This window comes from Anguilla anguilla, chromosome 2 (genome assembly GCF_013347855.1).
Source record: "Anguilla anguilla isolate fAngAng1 chromosome 2, fAngAng1.pri, whole genome shotgun sequence".
In the NCBI taxonomy this organism is placed as follows: domain Eukaryota; kingdom Metazoa; phylum Chordata; class Actinopteri; order Anguilliformes; family Anguillidae; genus Anguilla; species Anguilla anguilla.
The window spans coordinates 25,617,018-25,637,086 of record NC_049202.1 but is presented as its reverse complement, the minus strand read 5'-3'; the positions used below and the strand labels follow the sequence as shown (position 1 = coordinate 25,637,086).

The 20,069-nt window shown below is 40.7% G+C and overlaps 1 protein-coding gene and 1 pseudogene across 3 annotated transcripts in view; both read left to right on the top strand.

Annotated features, from left to right (window-relative positions):
* Positions 1-706: 706 nt before the first annotated feature.
* On the top strand, positions 707-4,225 carry LOC118218259 (annotated as a pseudogene).
* Positions 4,226-8,561: 4,336 nt separating this feature from the next.
* LOC118220133 overlaps positions 8,562-20,069 on the top strand; it is a 48,371-nt gene continuing 36,863 nt past the window's right edge. For all 3 annotated transcript variants that reach the window (XM_035403782.1, XM_035403781.1, XM_035403780.1), the window contains exon 1: positions 8,562-8,707. The gene's annotated coding sequence lies outside the window, so the exon portion shown is untranslated. The remainder of the gene's footprint in view (positions 8,708-20,069) is intronic.

The window sequence follows — 20,069 nt, the reverse complement described above, 5'->3', positions numbered from 1 at the left end:
ATGTAGTGGCCAATCAGTGCCAAAATCACTCAGCGAGGGGGGTACCCTGTACCACTGCCAAGTTTCACAGGTCTCACTCATGTGATTAGGCCAAAACAGGGCACAGGAGGAAAAAATAATGGCAGCCAGTTCAAGAGGTCAGCAACACAGAAGATACAGATTTATGTTCCAAATGAGGAAACTGAACACAACAGCAGGTTTTAGATTTCTAAATGGCAAAGTGATTTTTGATTACTTTATTTGAAAAATTGTGCTCTATAGCACCACCACACGATTCAATTGAGTCAATACTTTTTTATTTTGGCATTGGATGTGAGTGCCACTATAGCTGCCAAATTTAATACATTTCTGTTGAACTATTTGGGAGTTATTAGTATTTTTGTGATAAGCCACGCCCATGTTGCTATTCACTACATTCATCCAGATTTTATTGTACCAAAATTCTGTATAGGTTGTGGACTATGGAGGCTTTCATACAATGTAATTTTTGTAGAAGTATTTTTCAAAAAATGCATTTTTGAATATCCTGCGATAGATAGCCTGTCTAGGGTGTATTACTCTCTCTCGCCCAATGCACGCTGGGATAGACTCCAGAACCCCCCCGCAAGCCTTCTCAGCGGGTATAGATAATGGATGGATGCATTTGGGAAATATTAAGCATTGTGGCCATGATGGATTGAGGCACATTTGTCCTCCAGACAGAGACATGTATGTGGATATAGAGCTCATGGCAGTAGTTCAGAGTGAGGAATAAGCTCAATGGTTTGATGAATTACTGTAGCGCCTCCTATTGGCCAATTCTCACCATTGCTAGTACCTGCGATGTTTGGACTCCTTAATATTTTTTTCAGTTAAAGCTAATTAAGATTTGGGGGTTCTTAATTAGCCTGAACCAATAACTTATCAGAAATGTATCTTCAGATGCCACAGAGATGTAAAACTTTGTAGCACAGATTTGGTATAATTATTCTTTCATTAATGAGGCCTGTGCAGTGCCTGTTAGCAGCTTTTCCCACTTCATTTTTCAAAGCAGTTGCATCCAAAGCCCTGCTTATGAACTGAGAAAGCAACACAGGATGGTGATCACTTTTAGAGCGGTGTCTGTGTAGGATGAGCACCCCAGTCGGACGGACACAACGGCATCAGACCCAGGCAACGAACAAACGACTATGAGCAAGCAGTGTGTATGAACGATCGCGGCTTGAAGATCCACCAAGCGAGGATGAAGTGCCTGGTGGGGGCAGGAGCATCATCTCCCTGCTGTGCGTCGAGGCGAAGGTCTTCTTCAGCGCCATTTCCAAGCGGCTATGCACCTACCTGGCAAAGAATACCTACATCGACACTTCAGTCCAGAAGGGTAGCGTTTCAGGGATGCCAGGCTGTCTGGAGCACACCGGTGTGGTGACACAGCTCATCAGGGAGGCCAGAGAGAACAAGGGCAACCTGTCAGTGTTGTGGCTCGACCTGGCAAATGCATATAGCTCCATTCCACACAAGCTGGTGCAGCTAACACTAACCAAACATCACGTCCCCAGCAGAATCAGAGACCTCGTCACTGATTACTGCAGCAACTTCAGGATGAGGGTCTCTTCAGGAGCAATTACATCAAGCTGGCACAAGGTGGAGATCGGCATCATCACAGGGTGCACTATCTCTGTGACACTGTTCTCTCTAGCTATGAACATGCTCACTAAGTCTGCTGAACCGGAGTGCAGAGGACCCAGAATGAATTCCGCTCAACGGCAATCTGATGGGTGGTTGCCGTTGAGCGGAATTCATTCTGGGCCCTCTGCACTCCGGCGTTCATGGATGACCTCACAGTCACCACAGAATCAGTCCCAGGCTGCCGGTGGATTCTGCAGGGGCTTGAAAAGCTGGTGGAGTGGGCCCGGATGCATTTCAAACCAGCCAAATCTAGATCTATGGTGCTGAGGAAAGGGAAGGTGGAGGACAAGTTCCGGTTCAAGATTGCAGGCACAGCCATCCCAACCATCACAGAGAAGCCAGTCAAGAGCTTAGGGAAGGTTTTTGACAGCTCTCTGAGGGACACAACATCCATCCAGTCGACCTGCACCGAGTTGGATAGCTGGCTGAAGGCTGTGGACAAGTCTGGCCTACCTGGGAAATTCAAAACCTGGGTTTATCAGCATAGCATTCTTCCCAGAATCCTGTGGACCCTCCTCGTCTATGCAGTTCCGATCACGACAGTCATGACCTTAGAGAGGAGGGTCAGCAACCACCTCAGGAGATGGCTGGGGCTGCCAAAGAGCCTGAGCAGCATCGCACTCTGCGGCCCCCACAACAAACTGCAACTATCCTTCAAATCCTTGGAGGAGGAATTCAAGGTAACAAGAGCCAGAGAAGTGGTACAGTACAGGGACTCAAATGATCCGAAGGTGGCCAAAGCAGGGATCCAAGTGAGGACTGGCAGGAAGTGGAGGGCACAGGAAGCAGAGGCAAGGCTGTGTCACAAGAGGCTGGTGGGAGTGGTCACACGAGGCCAAGCTGGGCTAGGATCCTTTCCAACTCCCCAAATGAACACCATCAGAGGGAAGAAAAGGCACCGCCTAGTTCAGGAGAAGGTGAGAGCAGCAGTGGAGGAGACAAGAACCTGCAAGGCGGTGGGAATGAAGCAACAGGGGGCTTGGACTAGATGGGAAAATGCGGTTGAGAGGAAAGTGACCTGGGCTGAGCTTTGCAAAGCCGAGCCACACCGCATCAAATTTCTCATCCAGGCAGTGTATGATGTGCTTCCAAGCCCATCAAATCTGCACACATGGGGCAAAGCAGAGTCACCAGCATGCCCACTGTGCTCCAAGCGAGGAACCCTGGAGCACATCCTCAGCTGCTGCACAAAGGCACTTGGAGAGGGACGGTACTGATGGAGGCATGATCAGGTCCTGAAGACCATCGCTGAAGCCATCAGCGCAGGAGTTGAGTGGGCGAAGCGGTCCCGACCCTCCAAGCAGACCATCGTCTTTGTCAGAGCTGGGGAGCAGCCAAAACCCACCAGAAGAACTTCTGCAGGCATCCTGACCTCTGCACGGGACTGGCAACTGTTGGTGGACCTTGAACGGCAGCTGAAGTTCCTAAACCATATCGCAGCAACCATCCTGCAACCAGACATTGTTCTTGTGTCTGGGTCCACCAAGCAAGCTGTGCTGTTGGAGCTGACAGTCCCATGGGAAGATCGCTTGGAAGAGGCCTTTGAAAGGAAGCTCTCCAAGTACGCGGGACTGGTCAGCAAATGTCAGCAGGCTGGGTGGAGAGCGAGGTGTCTCCCAGTGGAGGTTGGATGCAGGGGATTTGCAGCCCGTTCTTTAGCCAGAGCCTTCAGCAATTTGGGCATCGAGGGAGAGAGGAAGAGGAGAGCCATCCGCAGTACCACCGATGCGGCAGAGAGGGCTTCAAGATGGCTGTGGCTCAAAAGAGGAGAGCCATGGGGTCATAAGTAGCTAGCCATCTGGACACAAACTGGGGTCTGATCAGCCCCGGCTGGGTCACCTGGAGGAGGGTGTATGATGTTGAAAGACCCAAAACACTTGATGATTCCAGGAACATCACTGAAGATGTGTCCAGATGCATCAGCAGATGTATGTACACAGCTAGGAGTGTGACTTTCATCATTAACACAGAAAGCTTGTATGTCCCAAGCTGATCACGACACCTGCCAGAGTGTTCGGTGCAGGGACATTAGAAACAAAAATTAATTACAGTAATAAATGAATCATTTAATGAATAATGACCTACCTCTAAATTAATGTACAGATCATTATTCATTTATGTACTGCACATATGTATTATCCCTGAATTACATTATGGTGAATATAAAACTTCTGTATGAATTAAGTCACACAAAGTACATAAGATCATATATCCTCCTGGGTAATGTTTTATTGGGGAAAAATTGAATTGCTCTGCCAAGATGGTATTATGATGGTGTAAAGTGGTGTTTTTGTCTATTTGTAGATTTCTCTTGTCAGTAAGGATTTAGCTAGGGCCCTCCAAGACTACAAGAATGTAACTTTGGTTACTCAAGGAGAAGTTGCAGAATGTTCAAAATTACATGTAAGGTAAACCAGAAAGAGAAGTGAAATGAAGTTGTGGCAAACACGCCTGCCACAGGCCACCGAAGTGGCTTTTCTTGGGGCCCTCCAGCACAGAGACACAGGGAGAAGATGTTCCAACAGTCCAGATTTTATTAACGAGGGTTTGGCAAGATGTTAACGCCAAGGAGCCGATGTTAAAACAGTCATGACCGAAGCTCTCCTGTGTGGGTGGGGATGGCAGATTTAACCTGTGCGCAGTGATTACCTCACTACGCACAGGTGCAGCCACTCCTGTTCCTGGGTCCAATTAGCCTGGCCAATTATCTCATTCTTAACCAATTATCCAATTGGCCAGGTCTAATTAGCTTGACCCAGGGCAGGTGTGGCTGCTTAAACCAGCCATCCCCACACCACAGAAGTGAATGAGTCTTGAAAACCAAAGTTCTGCAGTTTGAAAGACTTACATCATTCAGGATTTAAACAGTTAACCTAAATATACATTTAGTCAGTAATTCCAAAACCCAGGCAGACCTTGTCTGATTATGGATAAACAAAAGTAGCAACCTTGAAATATATTTGTTTGTCTTGAAAACACTATTAAAGAAGGAATTAGATTTTACCATGATTCACTGAAAAGTTGTTACGATTAGGGCTGATGTCACTGTCTTTCAGTTAGAAAGATTTATAAAGTACAAAAGTTTGAAAATATTTTTCTTGTGCCTTTGTACATTATTGTAAAAATTACAATAAAGTTCAGTATTTAAGTATTTAAAAGTCAGTATTCATGTAATTCAGTATTGTCTTGTGTGTGTGTGCATGCGCACGTGTGTGTGTGTGTTTGCGTGAGCATGTGTGTGCATCTGTGTGTCTGTGTATGCATCTGTGTGTGCATCTGTGTGTCTGTGTATGCATCTGTGTGTGCATTTTGTATTGTGCAGTGTGTGTGGAAGAGAGGAAAAACAAACTTGTGGTCACTACATGACAGGAGAGCTGAAAAATCTGTTTCAACTAATATTCTGAACAATTTTTACTTTCCTTTGGTTGTAATTATGTTGTGTTGCAATTCCCAGGAATTTGTAGTGACTTCCAAATTCATGTTGCCCTTGGCACTCTGTCAGTTGTCTTTAGTGGATATCATTTTTGCATTTGGTGTCAGGTAATGATGTCAAAATAACACAACATATTGTCTTGTAGGTCATTTGTTGTTGTCACAGGAGTTGTCAACTCAAGTTTGGTTGCCTATTGAAGTCCCAACCTACTTCAAGAACAGTTTGCAGACACTCAGAACTCGACTTTTATGGTAATGAACCTCTTAGCGCAAAGCCCCTAGTGGTCGACACGCCGGCGTGCTGAGATTACTGAACTCAGACATTTGGTGCTACTGCAACCAAAGTATGAGTTAAAAACAGAAACTATGGAGTGAATTTAGTGCCAATATTATTTACACGTGTTTCACAATTCACACGTTTTACGCATTGTAAAACTACAAATCCTGTTTTTTACAAATCTCAAGCTGTGGACACACAAAACGTGTTTTATGCATCACAAAACTACAAATCCTGTTTTACAAATCTGAAACTACAATTACAAAATACAAATCTCAAGCTGTGGACACACAAAAATACAAATAATTTTGGCACTATATTTCCGTGTAGTAATGGAAGAAAAAAAAACACATGTATGCACCAATCAGAGTTATGGTACCTACAGCCAATCAGAGGAAGAGGAGCTCACAACCTATCAGTGAGCAGCAAGGAATAGCCTTTTGTGGCCCATACCAAGTGGCCAAAATCAGACTTCATTTTTGAAGCTCACTTCCTGGTCTTGTTAAGAGACGTCCACGGTCCACTGCGAAGTCAGAAAATGCAGACATCCCATTTCGTTGTGATTTCATTATGGTGTGTGCTATTTACAGCTGCACTGATCGACCATAAAATAATCCTCCTCTGAAGTTTTTTCGGTAGCCAAGTCATTTTTACTATTTCATTTAGCCTACTTCACCAAATATTTAGTTGGCAGAAAGTGTAATCAGCTAACGCTTATTTGCTATTGGGTAGTCAAGTATGCTAAAACAGTTCGCAACTTCGGCTGCCAAGCCATTTGACTAGCAAGCTAGCTAACTAACCCTAGCCGGCAAATAGTTTTGCTGATAGACCTATCTGACATCGTTTTCTGGAGCAAAACAGAAGCGGATAGAACTGTCATTGATTTATTGTCTCTGTCTCCATCTACTGAACATAGATAAGATTTCATCATTGCCATGTAAGTATTACTGCTCAAAATATTTCGGTTATATACGTTATTTTAGAAATTGAGTGTCTTTAAATAGGTTAGTGGTATTATGTAATGTGGATATTTCACACTGTAATGTATGCGTTAGTTAGTAGTGTAATAGTTTTTGTGAGGCTGTTGTAGTCTGTAATTCCCGGTCACTTGTCTCCCCAGTACTGTCTCTGTGTCTGTGTTCCCTGAGCTGCTTCACTCCCCTGTACTTGTGTGATTTCACTATTCGGGTGGTTCCGGGTTTTCGTGGTTTCCCCCCCTTCCTTCCAGTCTCGTTTTTACTTACTTCCTACTTATTTCTAGTTTTACTAATTTCTACTAATCCTTACTAATTTATAGATTGTAAAGTACTAACCTCATTAATATACTAACATGTGAATATTACTAATGGACTAACACACACTAGTTTTGGGTTTTTGATAGTTTAGATCACTATACTAATACATTAACCAGTCTCCCCTTTTCCATGCTGCGCTGTAGCTCCGCCCCTTTTCTTTCTAGCCTGCTCTAACGCTGAGTTCTGCAATTGCCTGCACCTGTCTCTTGCTCTGACTGCACCAATCTCTCTCTGCACGCGTTTGTACCTGCTCACCCAGGCCGTCTATTATCATTGTGGTCTATGTGATTCCAGTCCGCGTTTTGTCAGTCCCCTGTCACTTAATTAGTTTTCCTAATGATCTTCACCTGGATGTTGATTGTTACTCCTCCCTCACTCACTTAACCCCTCCTTGATTGTTATCTTCCCCAGTGTATAAATGTCAGTCTTTTCCACCTGTTCAGTGTCAGAACGTTGATCGAATTCATTGTGCCGATTGTTAGTAAGTCTTTGTCTATCGAGATTCCTGCGACACCCCTTTGTACGACTTCGAGTTTGCCTGCCCCGTTTGGTTTTGTTTGCTTCTGGTTTGACCTTCGCTTTGCCTAGACTTCTCTTTTGCCTGTCCCTTTGTACCTTCGCCATTCTGATCTCCTGGTTTTTGATTTTTTGCCTGTTTTTTCACTATTCTTTTGGAAACCCGATTTGGCACCGTCCTCTCTCTCATTACCTGGCTTCGAACCTCGGACTGAATAAAGACAACGTTTTTTGGATTTCCCTGGTCTGCGTGTGGGTCCTTACACAGAACATCACAGAGGCATACAACAGTGATGAGGAAAGTGTTGAAACATTGCTAAAACGTGGTGGACAGCTGAAAATTGTTTTCATATCGTCCCATTCCCATACAAGAAAACATAGGAGTGTACAGAGTATAGAAATACATACAAGAGTTAATTATTACACATTTAGGTACTGTGCAGCATTGTGTGACTATTTTTGCATTATGTTTAAATTATATCTATGTTTCATCTTAAACCTTCATAAGGGGCTCATATGCTTTACAATGGACAAAAAGCATTATATTCCTTTTTGGAGAGATTTTGGATTTGTTTCTGGACCCTTAGCTATTTTAGACCAGTGTTAACAATTTAGACATTTTGGGTAGATTTGGAGATGCTGGGTACACTGCTTAGTTTTTGCTTCATAGATCTTTAGTAGTTCTACATATCCACCCTTAGATTTTATGAACTCGTGGTCAAGAAGTTTTTGATCCAGGACATGTATACTTTAACCCGCAATCTCCCAGTATTTCATTGCGAACTAAAAAAAGGAGCAAATTCATTTTAGATTTTTTGCCTTGACCATTGCATTTGTGGCACTTTATTTCTTACAAAATTATGAATATAAAGTAATCTAAGCTAGTATTATAAATGGAACAAATATATTGCTTCATTTAAGACATTTTTCTAGTCTCTGTGGTGTTCACATCTGGAGTTTAAATAGGGTAACCCCTAAATGGGCAAGGATTGACAGGTACTCTAGTGGTTGGGGTGGAGTTAACTAGCTATTGTTCCCACCCATTATCTCCCTGTGAGAAGTGTGAAAAGTTCAAGATCTTTCAAGGGGATTTTCTCTGCTACTTGATTTTAGGAGTACCAACATTCAAATAAGCATATCTTCTTCAACTATTTTCAGATTTCAATGTATGACACATCATTTGAAAGCTTATAATCTGCACTTTCATAATCTGTAAAAACTGAAAAATGACCTTGCCCTACTTGAGGACCAAAACACCAGCACCTGTCACAAATCAGTTCTGTTTTCTACATTGAATTCAATTGGCAGCAAGCTCTTTTGCAGTTGACGTACTATTTTCCGTTACTTCCTCAGCTTCACTGCCTAGCCCCTCCCTCCCTCCCTTCGAGCACTCTCCAGTCCCCGTACTCTACAGGGCTTCGAAACATAACAGCGATTTGAAAGCTTAACAGCGTGTCGACAAGTAGCCTATCGCGTCACATCGCTACTGTTACCCTAAAAAGCAACATTTGCAACGTTTTAGGTGAGTTAAGGTCCTATAACCTGGGAACAGAAGTGTACATTTAAATAGAGATGTTAACTTTTCACGTGTTGATTTCGTTGCCTGTTGATTCTGTTATAGCCTGTTCGCTACCAATAGGGATTCTTGACTCCCTACACAAAGTTATTTACTCCATCCTCCCATGTTATTGGGTGTAAACGTGATTCGACATAGCCTGTATTGCGTATATAGCCCAAATTCACTTTTTATTTGTATGTCTTTTTTCTTGTGTTAAAGAATAAATTAGTCATATAATGGACCTCGGCAGTCTTCCACAGCGGAGGAGGTTACTTTTATTTTTAAAGTTGTAGATGCAGTGTTTAAAACGGATCACTAAATAACTTATCATAAATCATAAATCCCGTGCGTGGAATTAGGCCATATCTTATGGGAGTTTAATTGCAGTGGGAGTCGAGGACGTTAAAAGATAATGGCCTAGGCTGTTTTCTAAGGAAGGTGTCAGTCCATCTGAAACAGGCCACGTGCAGTACTTGAGTTATTTTTTGAGTGTGACGCCGACGCGCAAGTGCAATAAAGGCTTGCTTACAACTTAATTTATAAAATAGGTGCATTTTAATCGGCAAAACCACTAAATAATCGGATTTTTTTAAAGCTCTGTGGATTATCTGATTTTTATTAACAAGCCCTTTTTGAAAGCACGGCGAACGAAGACATCGGAGAAGTCAAATAGGCTGAGCAATGGTTGGTTAAAAACTACCTTCCAGCACTCGAGCTAACAAACCGCAGCATTACATTACATTACATTACAGGCATTTGGCAGACGCTCTTATCCAGAGCGACGTACAACAAAGTGTATAACCATAACCAGGAACAAGTATGACGAAACCCCTAGAGAGCCCGGTGTATTCACTTCTGCATCATTCAATAGGCTACGTCTTTCTGTGGTGTATTTTCAAATTTACTCCACCCCCTCCGCAAAATAAGATAGCGAAACTAAGTTTGCCTTTTCCCCAGGTTCCAGTTTTATTATTATTATTATTTTTCTGCAAGGACAATACAAAAACGAAAAGGCTTGTGTTTTTTTAGCTGCTTATAACATATCTGGGAGGGAACTAGGGACACACCCCCAGTAGCCTAATATAAGGATGAAATATAAATCAGAGCATGCATACCTAGCATTTTAGAGTATGTTTCTGTGTATAAACCAAGCGGCCAAAACCAGACTTCGTTTTTGAAGCTCATTTCGTGGTCTTGTTGTTCCTGGTTGCTCACTAGCGCCACTACGGTTGGCTCCAGTATAGGTGTTTTCATATCCGCTTTCCATGCAAGTCTACGGTACAAATTCGGTCAAAATACAAAGTCAATAATTTTTTCTCATGAGTACAAATAGTCACAATATGTGTATTTTATTCGTCTTATGGCTGTCCATGTCTCGATTTCATGATTTATTGTGTCATTTGGGCACTGTTATAATATTTGTTGTGGACCAATGAGGTACAGTTTGCGTCACTTCCTGATTACTGCGGAGGACTAAGCTACAGCAGGGCTACAGTCTATGTTCACTGGGGTGGGAGGTGGCACCTCTTGGCCTTGACATTGTGGCTCCGACTACGGTCCACCTGTGCGAAGTCAGAAAATGCAGGCATCCCATTTCGTAGTGATTTCATTATGGCGTGTGCTATTTACAGCTGCAGTAGACGACCATAAAATAATCATCCTCTGAAGTTTTTCGGTAGGCGAGTCATTTTTACTATTTCCTTTAGCCTACTTAACCAAATAATTAGTTGGCAGAAAGCGTAATCAGCTTGCTATATTTGGTAGTCCAGTAGCCTATGCTAAAACTTTGCAACTTTGGCTACCAAGCTATTTGACTAGCTAGCTAACCCTAACTGGCAAATATTCAATCTGTCAAACGTGTTTGACGGCTTGTCAGTCGTGTACATTCCGTAAATGTCTACCTGGGCCATGCTTTACGCATGTGGCAAAGCTACTATAATCCCGATTTTGGGATAAACATTGCAAAATTTTCAGTTTCACGAAGCGAATTAAGAGTCTTAAGGTTTATTTGCTGAATAACATACAACACACGATGAAATCACACACACACAATTTAACGAAATTAACCATCTTTGTAAGACTGGCATTTAGAAAGGAACATGTTTTTAACATTTAAGAGACCGACAAGAGCATTTAAGTCAGTGGTTCTCAGAATTGGTCCTGGGGGCTCCTTGCGTATATTGGCTTTTCTCCATTGGTTTTGATGATTTACAAGAAAAAAAATAGCCTAATAATAATTAGAAATTCAATGTACATTATTTTTGTCTTCATGCACCAGGTGGAAAACTTGCTGTACAAAGTGCGTTGTCATATTTACACGCCTGCAGATCAGTTATTAAAATACGTGGTAGATTTGTTAATCACCGCTGACAGTGTTAATTTTTATTCGGTAGAAAGTGACTTGCGAACGATCGGTCAGCTAGCGTCACCCAGCAAGTGAACACCACAAACGGCGATGGAGTAGCTAGTAGCAGTTACTGGCTCATTAACTGACTGTGGCGAAAACCTATGACGATAACTTGCTTGGTTAACAGCAGGTCTACCAGACAGTTATATGAAAATTAGCCTAGTCAAATCGCCAGTAGCCTACACATCTCTGATTGATTGACCATCAGTGTAGTCGATGTTCTTCCCCTGTGGTTCATATTGCTAATGCGTGAGCTAACCACGGATAGCCTACCTAGCTCACTGGCAAGCTGATATGCTAGCTAAGCATATTCGTTTTGCTCAGAAACATGAATTGAAGATAACTGAACATAATTGTATTATTAATGTCATACATATAACGTGATTACATGACACAGTACAGTCACGGATGGAAATTAAACTCCGTAAACATTTGATAATATATTTTAAAACATAACGGCAGACAGTCAGCTAGCCTCAAGTTCGTTCTGCAATCGTTCGTTCGGGTTGATGAGCTTTTTCGCACCGGACTGTCAATCACATTGTAAAAATCACAAGACCGCTTAACTCTATGGTTTTGGCTCCAAATTGACAAAATGGCCACGCCCGCCATAGGCCTATTTCACATTTCCGGGTATGTAAACCGGATGTAGGGGTCTCTCATTTCCGGTTATCTTAACAGCTACCAAAACAATGGCAGCAACGAAGAGCTTTTTTGTTTTGTAGCGTTCCCCTGTGTACCAATTCGAAAAACAATTTATTTGCCCTTTCACAGCCCTTTCCCACATATGTACTCCAAAATAAGAAAAAAACTTGCTAGGTAGCATGACTGTCATAATGTTGCAAACTAACATAGACTAACCCATTACGATAGCTAGCTAGTTAGCTACTGCTTTGTGAATAAGATTACACTCGATATTAAACTTTTCTCCTCACATACATTTGGGTCTAAATCAAATGTCTGAGTCCCCTACCAACTCCTTTGTTTTTTATTTTTTAATTTTATTTTTTTTTATCATTCATTGAGAACTAACGCAGTTTCAGTCATGTGGTACTTGTTACTCAAGAATGTCATAAAATCAGTTAGCTAGCTATATTTTATGTTATGATTAGCAAATTACGTTTTAGCCAGCTAGCTTGTTAGCAAGCACATATTTGGATATTCAACGTTGAAACTGCAGATGCACGTTTATTTTAGTTGTTAATTGTAATTACAAAATGTATTGACGGACATCGCCACAAGCCTACTTAAGATATATCAGCTGATTTAAACATGTGTGGGTAGTTTTTATCAGCGATGAAAACAAACAGCTCGGTAGTGAACTGAACTTACACAGGCGATTTGACAAGCAATATAAATCTTTATTAGAACAAGTACAGCACAAACAACATGTCACAAAATAGTAACGGTAGTACAAAACTTAGTTCAGAGATATTTCACTTCGGTATAACATAAGTAATTTTGTGGAGCCTAACACATTGTACTTACATAGCTTTGCCTCCCCTGCTGACCGTCAACGTTAACATAATCGCTTTTCCTCACAGCTATCAGGCTCCCTATTCATTCATTTTCGGGACAACCGAGAGAAACAAAGACGCTGTTAACGGACAGCAGATGTTGCTTCACGCTACGAAAACACAATGGAGTCACCTCCAGAAAATAATTTATGTTATGTCGAAGTGAAATATCTCTTTAATCGGCTAACTTGCTGTGGTTAGCAAGCTAGCTATTTAGCTTTCTGGCGAACCAGAGCTAACGTTATACTTACCTTCATAACCGAATATAAACTTCTCAAAAAAGAATTTATAGCCCTTGTCTAGTTTAGACTGCTTAACGTTCACTGGCAATGCTTCGACAATGCGGATAACATCGGACATAGTGAACTTTGGCAGACCTATTAGGGACTGTGAGAACACGTCGCTGTTTAGGCTCAATTTTTCGCGCGTAGTACGCGCGTCGTGCGCTCGCGGCCGCTTCGCGTGCGGTGGGTGTCCGGCTTTACGCACCGCTTACGCTACGCGTGCGGTGGGTGCCCGGCTTTACGCACCGCTTACGCTACGCGTGCGGTGGGTGCCCGGCGTTAAGCAGCCTTTAATGAAACCATTCATTCATTTGAAATCGATGCTGTATGCAACAGGCAAAGCAAATAGTGTATCTATAGTCTACATAGGTTTGTGTTTATACACATCTGAAGAAAATCACGTTTTCAACGTACAAAAATACAAAGTTACTCACACACAAAGCACTATAATTCATTAACGCTTGCAAAATCTCGGCCTGCCTTTAAAAGTACTGATACCAAAATTACGCCAAGTTACAGCAATATTGGCTACCTTACCTAACACAAATGAAACATGCTGTATTCCAAAGCAATACTGCTACCCAATGCTTCCTAAATTCTTTCAAGCAACTTGCCCCTGTGATTTTCCATCTTACCGTGTGAACAGAATGTGGTCATTGAAAGCATGTGTCATATGGATGTGTGAAATAGCAATAATTTATAGTGGGGATAATTTTACTGAATAATTTCAATTGTTTTACAGCAGTGTATGTTTTTTGTAATAACTACACAATATGTTTATAAAAAGTGTGCGTGCAGTGCTTTGGGTGTATGTGAAGCACATCGTGAATGAAACACATGAATGAAATATTTTTGTTTAGGAAGTTCTATTCAGAAAGAAGAACTCTTATTGTTTAACATTGCAGAATAAATTATAGTATTGAACCCCCCTCCCCACCTGGCCTTTTCTATATGCTGCTAGGGAAAATTTTGTCATATGGATAATGAAGTATTCTATATATCTATGGATGTATACAGTATATATACGTGTGTGCAGCATTTAGAATATTGTACATGTGCAAATGTCGGAAATGTTGAAGAGGTTGTAAATTTTCTAAGCATAAGGATATCCTTTGTGGTGTGTAAGTGTTCATCAGCTGTTGAGAACATTCGTTTGAATGATGTGCTCTTCCATGGGGCCATTTTTTTATGTGATACTTTGATGTTTGAATGAGCACAATGGGCCTCATTCACCAATATCTTCCGAAGTTTTTTCTTAACTTTATTCTTGAGAAAATTCCTAAGAAATTCTATGTCAGATTCACGACGTATTCTTAAACCACAGAATTGTTCGCACATCTGTTCTTAAAATGATGAATCCCATTGTCCTCGTAAGTGTAAAGCGCGTGCCAGTTGTTCCTAATTAGCATAGGTAAACACCCCGCCAATCCCCATAAAAGGGCATGAGACTGCAGGGCCGTGTGTACACACAGAACTCGAAAAGAAAAGTTGAGAGCGAACGAACTCAATAATGCCCAAACGAAAATGTAAAGACGGTGGAGCACCGGACTCCAAACCTAAGTAAAACTTAAGAAGTTCTGAAGTGGATGTTTTGCTGCCGGAAGTGAACAGCAAACGTCATATTTAGTAGCGTCAGTAGTGGATATAAAATAACACAAAAAAGATGCATGGGATGATATTACTCGTTCAGTGAACGCTGCATCCGGAGAAGGGTGCACAAAAAAAATGGTTTGATGTCAAATCTGAGGCAACAAAAAAATAAAAAAATACTGGTGGGAGTGGGCGCAAGGAATTGCGTGTTATGCATTCAAATGACAAAGCGCTTCTCGTCACATTAATACCACTAATTAAATCAACCGGCAGTAAACTGCATTGGAAAAATTAGCTGTTTCAACCGGGTCGCTGCACAAAACACTGCACAAAAACTTATTGCCAGTCATTTTGGTGTCACCCCCTAGTGACGTTCTCTTCTGCAACATGTCCATGTGTTTAAAAAGTGTTACTTAAGTGCTTAGTTTGTATTCAAAATTATTTGCTTTTACTGTATAGAACATTGCATAATTGAAACCCCAAAAAATAAAAGGTCACTACAATGGTTTGATTTTTATCATTTAATCCCGCTGAGGCAACCACCCTCTGAGGCGGAACCTGGCACCTTAATGCTTTGTAAAATAATGAAAATAATTATTAAAATATATTATAAATGATAAAAATATTATTGTAATTTAAATCCTATAATATTATACAACTGTAGAATTGAAGAAAATGCAATAACCAATTATTTTGCACAAACATGTCAGCACTCGAATGTGCGTAAGTGTGCTCTTGAGTGTGCGTAGATTCTGTTCTTACCTAAGAACAAATCCCAAATAAGAAAACATTGGTGAATGTCAGAATCTTTGTGGAAGCTGCGTAAGTGGGTTTTAAGAAGAAAATTCTTCTTAAGAACGGTTGGTGAATGAGGCCCAATGTGTTCAGATGGTAAGAAGAGAGAACACGTGTCAAGTTACTTGAAAGAATTTAGGAAGCATTGGGTAGCAGCATTGCTTTGGAATACAGCATGTTGTATTTGTGTTAGGTAAGGTAGCCAATATTGTTTATTGTAACTTGGCATAATTTTCATATCAGTGTTTTAAAAGCAGGCCTAGATTTTGCAAGTGTTAATGACTTGTAGCGCTTTGTGTGTGAGTAACTTGGCATTTTTGTATGTTAAAAACGTGTTTTTCTTCAGATATCAGTGTTTGTAATGAGAAAATGATAACAGTACTGCATGTGTGTGTGCACATAGCCTACATACATGCAAAGATGCATACAGCGTAGCCAGTCCCGGATGTAGACAGGTGTGATTGGGAGGCGGAGCGGGATTTTGGGGGGGCCAAGTTTAGCACATAATTCGTGATGAGGAGAGCAGTGGACCTGGGTGTAAAAATGCGAAGTGACCCTTTAAGAATCTGTTGTGGATTACGGTTATCCTTGTGTGAATTTGAACAGTCTGATCAACGTGTACCGTTTAGCACTTTTGCTTTGCTATATGTAAAACAATGGCTGTGACAAAGGGTGCAGTGGTGTAAATATAAGAGGCTGGAACCATCAGAAACTGAACAGAAATTCCCCAGTGTACAATTGAGGCCATAATTGACATACACCTAGGCTAAAGATATTCAAACTCAGTTTTTCAGAACTCCGCACATTTCATGTTACCATAAATTTCTTTTGGCAAGTCAATTTGGGCATCTACTTTGTAAAGTAAACAGTCTGGAAGATTCCAGAAATTGATGTACTGACTTTTTAGAAGCTTCTGGTTGGCTAATTGTCATATTTAGGAGTTAATTGGGAGTTAATTGGCACCTGTGGCTGTATTTAAGGGCCTACCTTTAGAGCCACTGCCTTTTGCCCTTGATACCATGTGAAGATCCAAGCAATCCAGACAAAAAAATTGTGGACCTCCACAAGTCCGGTTCCTGCTTAGGAGCAATTTCCAAACAACTGAAGGTACCACGAGCATCTGTACAAACAATAGTATTTAAATATAAAAATCTTGGGACCACACAGACACTGCATCATTCAGGAAGGAGGCACAAATGAACTCTTAGGGCTGAACGAACTTTGGTCCAAAAGGTTCAACTGAACCCCAAGACAACAACAAAGGAACTGGTGAAGGAGTTGCAGGCGTCAGGTACCAAAGTTGCTACATCTATCATTAATAGAATCCTACATCGCCATGGCCTGAAAGGCCGTCACGCAAGGAAGAAGCCCCTGCTCCAAGACCAGCATAAAAAAGCCAGAATGAAGTTTGCAAGTGATCACCAGGACAAAGACCTAGCCTTTTGGAGGATTGTTCTCTGGTCAGATGAAACAAAAATTGAACTGTTTGGCCATAATTATCAGCGCTATGTAAGGGTGAGGCTTTTAATCCGAAGAACACCTTCCCAACTGTGAAACATGGGGGTGGCGGCATCATGTTGTCGGGGTGTTTTGCTGGAAAAGGGACTGGTGCACTTCAGAAAATAGATGGCATCATGAGGAAGGAGGATTATCTAGAATACTGAATCAACACCTCAAGACATCAGCTAGAAAGTTAAAACGTGGGTCTTCCAGCAGGACAGTGATCCTAAGAATAACTCCAAAGCTGTAACAAGAGCGTCTGCCAAATGCCTGTAATGTCATGTAATATTCCGTAGCAACAAGATAAACCTGACATTAGCCCTAAAATATGCCAATACAGCAGTGAAAAGGCTGCTCACTGAATAACGAAATAAACGAGACAAAGTTTTTTTTTAAAATTATACCATGTCATTCTACAGTCAATATCTGGGACTAAACATTGAATAAATATACACTCTTACCATTGGTTTTACGCGTAGATATGTCCCTTTTGCGACTGAGTGGTCATATATTGTCTTGGATAATCCATTTGTGAAATGTCGGCTACCTTCAAAAATAGCTGTGCGTAATACCACACCTGTTGCTTACGGCGTTGTCGCCCTTTTTAGTACAATTTGGCTTGATTGACAATTCATTTATTCAGTAGGTGAGAGTATAAGCTTTCTAACGATGTATAACATGTCTGATTTTGCTTTTGTAATAGCGTTTTATTGGTCACCGTAACCGAAAATTTCCGGCACCTGCCAATGTCTAAATACATAAAACGGTAGGCTGCTCTGTGCGTAGGTCGCGACATGATATCTCGTCTTTTGTTTCGTTTTTTCTCAATGTCATATTTATTATTTGAAATGTGTATTTATGTGTTATTATTCTATCTGTCTCTGAGGCGCTCTGAAATATGCATTCTCTGCTAAGCTGAGCAATGGATTGGAATATGTGTCTGACGTACTGTTGCACGGTATACTGAAACTTCAGCACTTTTTCGGTACTTAAAAAAATAAAAATAAAAATAAACGGTTCGCTATTAGAATTTTCCGACGTTCGGTAGTTTTGTGTCAAATGTAAAAGCCAGGGAACTGTGTCTCCCGCATTACTGATTGAGAGGATGAAAAGTGTAATTTGTCAGAATCTTCGCTAGATGGCAGTAGCAACTAAGGTTGGCAAGTGAGGTGACGTGCGCTTGTGCATTCTTCGTGGTTGATATAGCGCAAGCTTAGACTCAGTTCACTTTAGTAGCAATAGCTGTTCTAATTTGTAAATACTTTATTATAGGAAGATGCTGTATTGTTATTGAAACATGCAGTTTTTAGATCTATTTTAAAGTGAAAGACCTGTTTAAAGATAATTTACTTTACAACTTTAATTTTTGAAATATATTTAATATAGTTTTCTATGGTTTAGTATTGTAACACTATAGGCCTATGCTTATTGATATGTTGAACAGGCTTCAACTTAAAGGTTGTTAATAAACCAGGTTTTCAATAATCTGTGAATTCGAAAATGAGGTCAGCCCTTGTGGACATTACGTTTCTGATCTATTAAGGTCATTTCAGTATCGTTAGGTACCGATTATTGAATCAGTATTTCTTCAGTATCGAGTATCGTGATACTAAACCTGGTATCGGTATCAAAGTCAAAATTTCGGTACCATGACAACACTAGTGTGACACTTTTTTTAGTTGCGGCATGGAAGCGCTGCAGCTGTACATGCACGCTGGGCCATCTAAGTGTTACGACATGCCATCTAGCCTAAGTGTTACGACATAGTAAAGGCCTTTACGAGAAGCGGCCAGGACACATCCATGGCGACGCAACTGTCATCCGACAGCGTCTCTTAGCACTTAATTGGCCATAAGGCATCAATTTTTTATACAATTATCATGATATTCAGTAGATATGTTGGGTGAAGGTATATGATCATGAGGACAAAGCCATTTTAAAATCGCTCCATAAGGGGCGCGATGGTGCCAATGCTTGTACCCCTCCCAACGCCGCTTGTTGCTTTAATAATAATAATAATAATAATAATTGGATTGACCAACAGACAGACAGGCAGACAGATAGACAGGCAGGCAGACAAACAAGTTGACAGGTAGACAGGCAGACAGATAGACAGGCAGGCATACAAAGAAATTGACACAGACAGACAGACAGACAGGTAATCAATAGACTGAGAGCTGGATATTTTCAAACAAGAGTGGGATCAGAGAGGGTAGCTAGCCATGACTGCTGACATTTAGATAGGAGAGAAATGGGATAGAGGCAGTGCAATAGAGGAGAGGGAAGAAAAAAAAAAGAACAGAAACAAGATAATAATAATAATAACAACAACAATAATAACAATAATAGTAACATCAATAATAATAATAATAATAACAATAGTAATCATAATAATAATGACAATAGTAATAGCAGCAATAATAATAATAATGACACTAGTTGTTGGGAGATGGATAAGTAAAAAAAATCAAGTTATGGAGGGGTATGGAGTATTTCTGTGGATGTGTTTTGACCATTGCTGATGGTGATAACAATAGAAACAATAATACTAATAATAATAATAATGGGGGGAAAAAAAGAACAGAAACAAAATAATAATAATAATAACAACAATAACATCAACATGAATAATAATAATAATAATAGCAGTAGTAGTAATAACAATAGTAATCATAGTAATAATGACAACAGTAATAGCAGCAATAATAATAATAATAATAATGACACTAGTTGTTGGGAGATGGATAAGTCAAATAAATCAAGTTATGGAGGGGTATAAGAATTTCTGTGGATGTGTTTTGACCATTGCTGATGGTGATAACAATAGAATAATAATAATAATGGAGGAAAAAAAGAAAATAGTAAAAATAAAAAAGGGTACAATACAGTGTGTGCGTGTGTGTGTGTATGTGGGTAGAGTAGTAGTGGGGTTAAGAGGGTGTGTGTATGTGGCCTTATTTCACCAGCAGTTGTAGAGATTTTAGGAGTGGTGAGAAGTTTTTATTAAATTTTTCATTTTGTTTTCTGATTGAGGCTGATATTTGTTCCATTGATATATGTTCTGTTAGCAGGTTTAACCACTCTGAGATGGAGAGTTGATCTCTGTTTTTCCAGTTTAGTAGGATTGTTTTCTTGGCGATAATTAGGGCTACAAGTACAGACTTGTTATTTAGAAAAATATTTCCCCAAAGGACAGGTTCCACAATTGTTGGCACCCCTGGTTTAATGCTTTG